This window comes from Malania oleifera, chromosome 7 (genome assembly GCF_029873635.1).
Source record: "Malania oleifera isolate guangnan ecotype guangnan chromosome 7, ASM2987363v1, whole genome shotgun sequence".
NCBI classification, from domain to species: domain Eukaryota; kingdom Viridiplantae; phylum Streptophyta; class Magnoliopsida; order Santalales; family Ximeniaceae; genus Malania; species Malania oleifera.
In genome coordinates, this window is record NC_080423.1 from 31,692,659 (window position 1) to 31,704,581 (window position 11,923).

An 11,923-nucleotide genomic window follows, 5' to 3' on the forward strand; every position below is an offset into this window, starting at 1 on the left:
TAAAGTCAAAAATTATTTTAAAAGGGTTAGAATCATTTTTGGAATAAAAAGCACCAAAAAGGGTTTTTCTGTTTGCTGTCAGTTTTTATACAGTCGTATTTAGGTATATTTTTCACTATAAAAACTTCATTATTTTAAAAAATTATGAACACAAAAGTTGTAGGATTTTCTCTTAGCTTTCATTTCACACAAGAACACCTAATTTGGAGTTATACAGAAAAAGTTATGGCTAAAACACTGAAGCGCGGTCACTGTTGTCAGTCAATTGAACACTGTTCACGTGAGGGACTTTAGATGACTGAACAGATGACTTCGGTCGACTGAAGAATAAGTTCAGCTGACTGAAGTATTTCCAGAACAGGCAGAAAGTTGCAGAAGTGAGTTCAATCGACTGAACTTGTGACTTTAGTCAACTGAACTTGCGACATCAGTCAACTGAACCCTACTTCAGATGACTGACCCTGTATCCAGCTCTATTTTAAAGGGGTTTAAAGAACTTCAGTTGACTGACCACGACACTTCAGTCAACTGAACTCTGTTCAACGGGAAAATTTTTCAAATTCTAATATTTTAAAATATAGCCGTTTGAGCTCCAAACTTTCTATAATTTTGGGAAACACTTAAAGGAAACTTTTGCAACATGGAAACAAGTTTGAAAGCCTATAAATACATGGTTTTGCAAATCAAAACTCATCCAAGAATTGGAAAATATGCTTGTTAAACTGAAAGCACTCTTGTTCTTCCAAAAGCTCTCTTGCTCACTCATTGCAAATCTATTTTGCTGAGATATTCTAAAGTGCTAATTCTTCCACCTTTGGATTCCTACTGTTAATCCTTATCTAAGAAGGATATTGGTGAATTCTACACTTGAACTTCATTGTATTTCATATTGGTATTTTACATTCAAAGTACATAGTGCTAAAATTGTACTAACTTGCTCTTTAAGAGAGTATACTTGTATGCAGATTATATCTTGTTTCTTGAAGTTCTTTGACGATTCCAAGGGTTGTTTGGATCGTTGGCTAAGCAAGGAAATATTGCTTAGAGAGGCGGGCTCTAGCCTATGTAAGGAGTGACCAAACGAGAGAATATCGTTTGAAGAAGGCGGGCTCTAGCCTTAACCAAGGAGTGTTGTAATCGGTATTGTTCTACCCGTCAACAGAACTGAACTAGTGAATCCTTTTGTGGTTTGCCAAAGGCGAGGACGTAGGCTGGGTATAAGCCGAACCTCGTAAAAATCTCCATCTCATTCTCTTTTTCCCTTACTCTTTATTTTTAGCATATTTAAATTGCGTTGATGATTTAAAATTTGGGAATCATATAAACTACATATATTTGGAAAATCAAACAAACTTAAGGTTTAATTTTGAGTTGGGTTGCGGAAACCGAAAGGCAGTACGTTGGTGACACCATATCTTGCGGAAACCTTACGGGAGTACGTTACTTGGTTAACATCCCAAAGATAAATTTACCAAGAGTTTATTTGAGTTCTAAATATTTGGAAAGAGTGATTTGATTCATCTATACAGGGCTTTACATCAGCAAGCATAAATTTTCATTCATTACAGGGCTTGGTTCAAATTTGGAAAATATAAACAAACAACCATCTTGAGTTGTTATATTACCAAAGTGCTGAATACTTTATATCTTGGTTTGGTTGTTTGTTGTTTGACTTATACTTGGAAAATAAATTGATTGTTTGGTTTGAAGATTGCGTTTAACTGATTGGTTGTTTAATTAAGTTGTTGTGTGATTGGTGAAATTAAACAAATAAGTTAAAGAATTGGTTAAGTGTTTAACGAAGTTAAGGATTCTTAAAAGAAGTTAAAAGAAAGTTTTAAAAGCCAATTCACCCCCCCCCCCTCTTGGGAAGCTATTCCTAATTTCAGTGTATCTTGCCTTGGTCGACCGACGTTGGATTAAGTCAAGAAGTTCACTTGAGTTCGGGCGACCAAACTGAATTGGTTGTAGTGCCTTTAGTTAATCGAACGTATACTAAGACTTGGTTCAACAACTTGGGCGCCCAAACTCTTAGTTCAAAATACCCTCGAGCTACTGAACATAAGAATGGGAGACCGAAACTTGAACGTTTGGAAAATTGTCTAGTTCAGCCAACCGAATGTATTTTTGGGCAGCCGAACATGGAAAACTCGCTTTTTCCATTGTGCCTGTTTGGGCGACCGAACCTTGGGCTCAGTCAACTAAAATTCTTAAGTTGGCTTAATTTACCGCAGGTAATTAAGGTTAAATGAGGGGTTAATGTTTTAAACATAATTAAAATAATTTTGAAAATTACCATCATGTCCCTAATAGCTAATTTTCCCCTCTTGTCTATATATACTCATTCATTTGTCTTGATTAGGGGTTGATTAGCAAGATCATTAGCAAAAAACTCTCTCAAATTTACAAAGCTTATTTTGCTAATACTACTTCCAAATACTCTCATACACTTGTTTCTTTGATCATCCAAGTCTTGTGAGAGTTCCTAATGTGCTAGTGCTCCATTTTAGATTGCTTAAAACTCTCATTTGTGTTGTTGTTGATTGTATTTGATTTTGAGAGTCAAGCAAGGGTTTTCCCACAGATTTAACTTGATAAATCTAGTGTGGGGAAAAACTCATTTACTTGAGGGTTTTTGCGTTGTTATTGCAAGACCTCTTAAGCAATAGTTTTTGTGTGCAAAGTGTTTTACAAGCTCGATTTCAAACAACTCTTGTGCTTATTACATTGAGGAAAATAATTTTGAGTTTGTTTAAATATTCTTACCAGCATCTTTGAAACCCTAATCTAATATTGAGATTTATTATATCTTATTTCAAAGAATAGCTTGTTTTAACAATCTTGTGCATATTTGAGATTATACATTACTGAGTGTTGTTTGCATATAATCACATCACCGAGCTTACAATTCCTATACTGTTGATGTGCATTTGATTGATTGTCATTGGTACATATCTGCTTGATTGAGAAGTACAATCACTGTACCCGATTTGCATTGAAATATTGTTGTATTCCAGGAGTGGCCTGAAGGGGCGGTAATCCAGCCCACAAGGATTGGTTGCGTAGGTTGAAGTTAGCCCTGTGTTAATTGACTTGGTTGTATTTAGGTGCCACTTCACTGGTTAAGTGAGCCTGTAGTGTAATCCTTGTGTTTGTGAGCCAAGGCGAGGACATAGGCAGTTTGGTGAACCTCAATAACATTTCCGGTGTCGTCCCTATTTACTGCTTTACTATGCATGCTTAATTAAATTACTTGTGCAGTTCAAAATAAATCAATATATATATTGATTTATTTTATACGCACTAGATTGACCTTAGGCTTGTGTAATACTCCTGATACTGGATTGACCTAGGGGATTAAATTTTTTAAAATGCCAATTCACCCTCCTCCTTGGGATTACAGTAAAGCTAACAATATATAAGACACTCAAATAGATATGCATTAAAAACTAGGTCACGCTCTTTCATTTAATTTTCATGTTTAGGAAACTATGTATTTTAAAAATATTTTCATTGGGATATGAAATTCATTGAGAAATGCTTTCCAAAACCTCCAATCAATTGATTTTAAAAAAAGAGTCATTTTCAATTTTCAAATTGTAAAATCTACACAATAAAAGTAGTGGAGGATTTACAAAGGATTGGATCTCTCAAAATAGGGATACACTAATCTAAGCAATTGCAATCTTTATGCAAATGCGGTTAAACTTATTGCAACTGGGCTCCGATACCAATTGAGGGGAATGATGTATTCCAAGAAAAAGGGGGGGAATGAATTGGGTTTTAAAAACTTTTGCGGATAATTTAAACTTGACCAATTCACCTAATCAATATCCCAATAAAAATATAAATTGTGTATGCAAAACAAATATAGTAATAAATGCAAACAAACACATGCGGTAATTAAAGTGCGCAAATTTGTAGTAGATAGGAGAGAGAGAGAGAGAGAGAGAGAGAGAGAGAGAGAGAGAGAGAGAGAGAGAGAGAGTGACATAATATTTTTAACGACGTTTGGCCAATCCTGCCTACGTTCTCACCTTGGGCAAACCCCTCAAGGATTTCACTGAACCTGCTCACTTAACCAGGTGGAGCAGAAACCGTTTACACTCCTTATAGGGTGGAGTCCACCTACACACACTCCTTGCAGGATGGAGTCCTCCTCTTCAGATGAAACCCAACATTTGGCACACTCCTTTAAATAGAGGGGAGCCCCCTCTCCTAGTGACGTACCCTCTCTCAGTCCACTCCTTCAATAGGGTGGAGCCACCCTCTCCAAGTGATGTACCCTCACTTGGTAATGGTTCACAACCCAAATTGTGAAGGGCTTGTTTCTAAAAAAAAATTTGTACAATTGAAATTGCTTCTAAAAAAGCTTATTTGTACACATTGAAATCTAAATGCACTCTCATATGATTTATAAAATGAAGCTCAATAGAGTATTGTTTTTCTCTCTCTCAAAAATATTTTCCAAGCAAAATGAGAGTATGAAAAATGATTTTTCTTTTCAAAATCACCTTTTACAATTCAAATGCTAATAGGCTTTCAAGCATGATATATGAAAGTGAATATATGGTCAAGCCATTATCAAGAAGCTTCTCAAGCACAATATATATCTATATATATATATATATATACATATATATATATCAATGAATATATGTGCTCAAGGCATTCTTGAACTAGCCCCAAAGATTTTCTCCCAATAATATTTTCAAAGATAAGAATGGGAGAACCTAGGGTTTTCTTTCTAAATGATTGACCTTTCAAAAACAAGAAGGCTTTCAAGAAAAATATATATGAGATTAAATATATGCTTAAGCCTTACTTGAATAACTAAAAAAAAAAAAAAAAAATTTCCAAGAAATATTTTTCAAATAGAAATGTGTGGTAGAAATTTAATCTTTGAAAAGCATGAGAATAAAAAAGTTATCAAGCAACATATATATGAAAGATAATATATGCTCAAGACTTTTAAAATAAAACCCCCAAAATATTTTTCTCCAAAAAGATTTTCAAGAAGAGTAGGAAAAATAGAAATTTACTACTTAGAAATAAAGAAGGCCTTGATGCACTATGTATGAAATTATATATGCTCAAGCCTCTTTTAAAGGAGCCCAAAAAAAAAGTCTCTCCAAAAATATTTCAAAAAGAAGAATGAAGGAGGTAGGAATTTTAAAGCTTAATTGGGTATAAAATAAGAGGGAAATAGGATATACTTTCAAAACAATTCTCTCAACCTTCTTTGAGCGTTTAGGGTTGGTATTTATAGGCAAAAACCAATTCTGACCATTATTTGACCATTGGGTAATATTAAAATAACTTATTTTGAATTTTTTTTTTACCATTTGGAGCTCAAAATGGTTCAACCCAAGAGATTCGGTTGACTAGAACTTGCTCTGATCGACTGGCCTTAGGTGATTTTTCAAATCCTTGAGGTTCGGTCAACTGGGGCTCGAGATCTTATCTACCGAATCATCAGGCCGATTGATTAGACTTTTCAAGTGTATTTTGTGTCGATCGGTTGGGGCTATATAAAGTAGGCATTTTTTCTGGCCCGTCGACGTGGCCAACTAAGCCTTTAAGAGGCTAGTCGATTGGGCCCTCAAATAAGTGCCCATTTGTTCAGTCTGGTTGACTAGGCAAGCAAGGCTTAAGTTTGGCAGGTTAGCGGGCCTGTTCAAATTACAATCCTGGTCCTTTTACCCTCATCGGTCGACTGGCCCAAGTACAACCATGGGAGGCCGGTCGATTGGCCGTTTGTTAAAATTGCTTTGAACATTGTCCAGTCAACTGGGGCTTATGATTCGGTCGACAAAGGCCTTTGAAAAGATGTAGTTTTGCCTTCATTTTAGGTTCCCATTAAAATCCTTTTGTAAGCTTAGTATTTTAAATAATAGGTTTTCATGTTTCTTGGAGGTCCCTTAGATCATGGTTGAGTTTCAAATTAAACCAAATGAAATGCATGCACATACAACCCTAATTATTATTACAACTCATAAAATAGTAAAGTCTTCAAGCCTTCTGCTCCTTAAAACACCATGGAGTCACCCGATTTTATGCTCGATTAAGTACTTCATGGCTTCCATATTGCATCCGTCATTTGTGCCTTTTGCATCATAAATCTTTTCGAGAACTAAATGTAGAACTGAGATGCTATGGTTTGTCAAAATCAAAACAAGGATTGGACTCATAAATTCAACACAAAAAAATATATTCCAATGACATTGAATTATAATTAAATTGCTACAAATAACATTCTTACAAGACAATAACACAATAGAATAGTCAATAATGGTTGAGAACACACACACACACACTACATCAGCTCAGGTACACCCACGGTTTGTAGAAGAAGAAGAAGAAGAAGAAGAATAAGAAGAAGAATAAGCACTAGCACATGGTAGGAGGTTCACTTAGCGGTGGTGGCTATAGTAGGAGGACCCAACAACAGCAGTGGCAGTGACAACAGTGGGAGGAGCCAACTATCGCAACAGCAGCACTGGCGGCGGTGGGAAAGGAAGGAAGAATGATGGGCTGGTGGGAGTAGGGAAGAGTAGCGCTAAGGAGTGGGAGTAGTGTTCGGCACGCAGGGAGGGTGAGGGAAGAGGAGAGAACAAATAGGGCAAAAATTGGGGGAAATCCACATGGGTTTGGGGTTTTGACATTTTAGAGATTTAGTGACTCGCGGATTTCCCCTCTAACAAGCCATCACTAATAATTAAATAATTTTTATATACATATTTTTTTAATGAAGACACACTGTTAGTCACATATTAGTGACGGTTTCTCTAAACCCTCACTAATATTATGCCTAAATTTTCCATATTTATATTTTTCATATTTTGTGCATTTTGGTGAAGGCATTTGTGTAATTATTACCAAAAACCTAGAGAGAAAGAGAGAGAGAGAGAGAGAGAGAGAGAGAGAGAGAGAGAGAGAGAGAGAGAGAGAGAGAGAGAGAAAGAGAGAGAGAGAGAGAGAGAAAGAGAGAAGGGGGGGGGGTGAGGGTATTCATGGAACAACAATTTTCGGCTCTTAAAAGTTGCATATACATACTTTGAATGATGATTAAATTTTTTCAAAGTTCGTGAAAATACAAGTGGAAGTGTGCACATCTACTAAATTGATTCAACAAGTGTGTTAAACAATTGAATTGAGATAAACCTTTTATATTCTGCTTGAATGATATCACCATGAATGGCACCCCTTTGGGAATCTTTAATCAATATTTAAAGGTCAAGAGGATAATTTTTTCTCAGTGAGACTACATAGTGATGAGGCCTCTATACTTGGTAACCTCTTGACCTTTTTCCTCGTCAACAAATGCATTATTAGTAATGGTTTATGAGAACCGTCAGTAGCTAATATAAGACTATTAGGGGTAGTATTTCTCTTCAAGAATTCTACTTAAGGACATGCTCTTCTCATTGTATTTTATTTTCAACTCATTCAGACTCTCATTTGTGGTGTCAGGGTGACTAGCTAGGTTAGCCACAACATTATTGTTGGAATTGGTGTTATCCCAAGAGGGGGGATGAATTGGGTTTTAAAATTTTTTGGCTAATTTAAAATTTTTCCAATTCATCACATGTCATGTCCCATTCAAAACATATACATGTATGTAAAAAAATTGAACAATGAATACATACATACATGAGTGCCGAAAATCTCATTTAAATTGTTTGTGTGCATGCAAATAATTATAACTATAAATGAACAGACATACACTTGTGGAAATTAATGTGCGGAAACTAAATGAGATAAGGAGAGAGAAACACACGATATTTGTTATCGAGATTTGGCCAAACCAACCTACGTCCCCGCCTCTCCTTATGGGGTGAGGAAAACCCCAACTCAATTACTAGGTTGAGCCTAATTGGTCTCCCTTACGGAACGGAAATATCCAAGTTTAATTTTCGGGATGAACCAAACCGGTCTCTCTTTTGGGGTAGAGACTCTCTAGTTCAATTACAAGCTAAACCCAACCTATCATTAAAACCATTTTTGTACATAAAAAATGCTTCTAAAAAATACAAGTAGAAATTACACATTGAAGCTCATAAATTGCACACTCTAATATGATATGAAATATGTGCTTAGTAAAGTAAGGGTGTTTTTCTTAAAATAGTTTTCCAATCCTTGAAAGATGATATATATTATAAAACACTTCAAAGATTTAACCATATAAAATATTTCTCCAACAATATTTATCAAAGGAATAGTTGGGAGAAACACAAGGTTTTGTTCTCAAAATTGTCTTTCAAAAATGCAAGCTAAGAGAGAGTCAAAAGCACTTGAATGAAATAAATGCCCAAATAAAATATTCTCTTTCAAAAATATTTGTAAAAAGAATGAAAGGAAAGAGAGTAGGAGAGTTTAAAAATTTACCCCAAGGAAAATATTTTTGCAATGAAACCAGTTTGGGGGAACTTTGATTAACAAGGAATTAAAAATATTTGACAGAAAATTATTTGCTAATCGAAATTGCTAATCTGGAGTAATGAGGGGGTATTTATAGTTTTTCATAAAATACGACCGTTAGGGACATGCTTGGTATTTTTAAGTTTGTTTAATTAAAATTCAAGCGTGTTTAGGCACTGAAAATTAACCCGACCCGAGAGGTTCAGTCGACTGGTGCTTGGCATCGGTTGCTTGAACACTCACAAGAAATTTGCATTTAATAGAGGTTTTGATTGACTGTGGGCAACACCGATCGGCCAGGCCAAGGCAATTTCCGAACCTTTATAGGTTTGGTCAACCAAGGCTTAATGTTGACATGCCGATTCTTGAGGTTCAATCAGCCGAGGCAAATATAAACTAAAAGTTCAATCGGCCGGGGGCGGTAGAAGAGTCAAAATTTTAGGTTCAGTCGATCTTGGAAGCTATGTTCAAATTCGGTCGATCGACCAAGCTTTGGTCAACACTTTGACACCAAGCAAACATTGTGACGGTCAACCAAGGTTATTTAAACCTTAATGGGTCAGTCGACCGGGGCTATTTAATTAACCCAAAAAAATCCAACGTTGGTCAACTGAAGTCTTTTTCAAATTCATTTTAGCCCTAATTTTTGTCCCTAATTTATTTTTAAAACCTTTGTGTGGTTTAGGAAATTTTAAAAAAGGTTTTATGTGAACGGTTAGGTTGCTCCCATGGCATCGTACCGGTACAAACTAGTGGATCCACACCCTTCGGTGATCAGCCAGTAAGCCTCACGCCCTCAAATATAGAGCTGAACACTCTTACCAAACATGCCAAGCGATAAACACACGCCCTCAGATATAGAACCGGACACTTTTTCAATACTTGGAACAACTTGGAACCCAGTTCTTATTACATTTCATCAAAACACAACCATGCATACTCATAAAACCAAAGAAGCCACACCCATTTGTAATCTATAAATCATGATTTTCCAAGCGTATATAGTTTAATAAAGTCAAGGCACAACGATCCCTAACACAATACATAACACAGTTTACCAAAGGTTTTCCAACAAAACCAAGGATTTCAGCCCAGTACCCTTTTTTTCCCAAAAACTATTACATGAAAAATTCATAATTTTACACGTTAGATTTCCTTAAATAAGTAACAAAAACACACACAGGACCGTGAACTATAGTTCTACCAAGTCCGATTTCAAAAATAACTGACATAAAATGAATCTCCTTACCTTTTCCCGAATGACAAATCCCGAACTCCAAGACCCCTAAACTGTGAACCGAGTTCCAAAACCTACAACCCACAATACAAAACTCGCTCACAACTCTGTTACCTACAAGACTAGTGAATTAGAACTGAAAACCGAGCCTTACCTCTATTTTGGACCAAAACCTGAGAATGCCCGAAAAGAAAAATCTAATCCGTAGAACTTGTAGAGAATCCTTCCTTGATCCTTGTGGTAACATCAGATCTATGATTCCCACTACATACGATGAAGAAATCTAGAGAGATAGAGAGTAGGTTGAGTTTCTAGAGAGATAGGGAGAGAATTTGAGTTTTCTTAGCAGAGAAGTAATGAAAATATCTATTTATAACCTTTTGACCCAGCCACTCCTCATCGAAGAAACTCTGCACTTTGTCACCGAGAACTACAAAGACTTCATCGATGAACTCTAGCTTCGTCGACGAAGCTTGCTTAGTTACCAATTTACCCCTCTTTTAATTAATTTATTCCCTATATCACGGTTCGGGTTCTTACAAGGATGCCTTGCTCATCTTTGTCAAGTTTAGTCAAAGAGCTTGTTGGCCTAGTTAGGCTTACAAACTCTTGGTTTTGATGATAACAAAGTAAAATTATCTAATATGTTTCCAAGTGATATTATTTCAGGCAAAGATGATTTGCTCAAAGTTCACATACCCTAGCATGAAAGCTCTCAAAGATCAAAGAACAAGGAAAACCTTACATTAATTTGAGTGATCCATAATGAAAGCTCAAAAAAATATAAAAGATCCAAGATCAGCATCAAAAGGACTCAAAGCAAAGAAGTGTCAAATGTGTTTATAGAACAAGCTTTGTAAGTACTTCAAACTGGATTCAAATATGAATTTTCATTTTGAAGCTCATTAGGCAAAGACACACTTATAAATATGAAGTTTTAAAATCTTGGAACATGTTTTTCAAATTTAAACAAGTTTATACTCTAAGAATATCTAAGCAAATATGAGAGAGATAAAAATGTTTTTTCAAAAAAGAAACAGCCAGCTGACAGACGACCGTCTATATAAGGATAGACGACTAGCAAGATAAGCACCCTAAACTAAAAGAAGTCAGAAGCTTGACAAATGACTGTTAAGGTTCTGACAAATGACTGCCAGTGTCAAGTGAGACGCCTGTATGTGTTTTGCTAGCCGACTGCCATCATTCTGTGTGTTTTGAAAAACTAATTTGTTAAGTGATATACGATTGCCACCATAAGGACAACCGAATGCCACCTTTTTGTTTGTGAATTTTATAGTGGTAATACATGGACAGCCGACTTCCAGTGACTACACAGTTGTCTGGCTCACAGCATATTTTAAAATTTGCAACAGGCATATTTTTAAAATTTAAATTATTTGAAGCCCAGAGTAATTTACAACTTGGACCCTACTCCAAGTAAACTTAGGGAACAAGTAAGAAGTTTTTCTACATCTATAAATACCCTCAAGGTTCATTAATTTAGATACCAAGAAATCATTTCAGCTATCATACTCTCTCAAAGCTTACTAAAATTCTGAAAGTTTCTATTGCTCTCATCACTCACGAAAATCTTTGAAGTCTTGCTGAGTTTCTCACTGTGATTGTGCATCGATTGTTGATTCTTTCATTTATTGAAAGATACTTACGGTGATAAATCTTTAGAGCTTCATATTGAATCTTCATATTCTGAATTTATTGAAGTACATAGTTTTTCAATTTGTACTAATCAGCTCTTTGAGGAGCAAGTTCTTGTACACCTTGTTTTATATATTTGTAACAGATTGATTGACGGTTCGAGTGCTGAATCGTTGGACCAACCAAGGGGACATTGTTGACCTTATAGGTCATGCCCAGTTTTGATTTTGACAAATACTCATTATTTCTAATGGGTATTTGAGATTTTGTGCAGGAACCTAAAACTGTCAAGATCAAGATGCATATAAAGCAAGTGCAGATCGAAGAACAAATTCCATTGTATTGTAATATATATATATATATATATATATATATATTTGTAACAGATTGATTGACGATTTGAGTGTTGAATTGTTGGATCAACTAAGGGGACATTGTTGACCTTATAGGTCATGCCCAGTTTTGATTTTGACAAATACTCATTATTTCTAATGGGTATTTGAGATTTTGTGCAGGAACCTAAAACTGTCAAGATCAAGAAGCACATAAAGCAAGTGTAGATCGAAGAACAAATTCCATTGTATTGTAATATATATATATATATATATA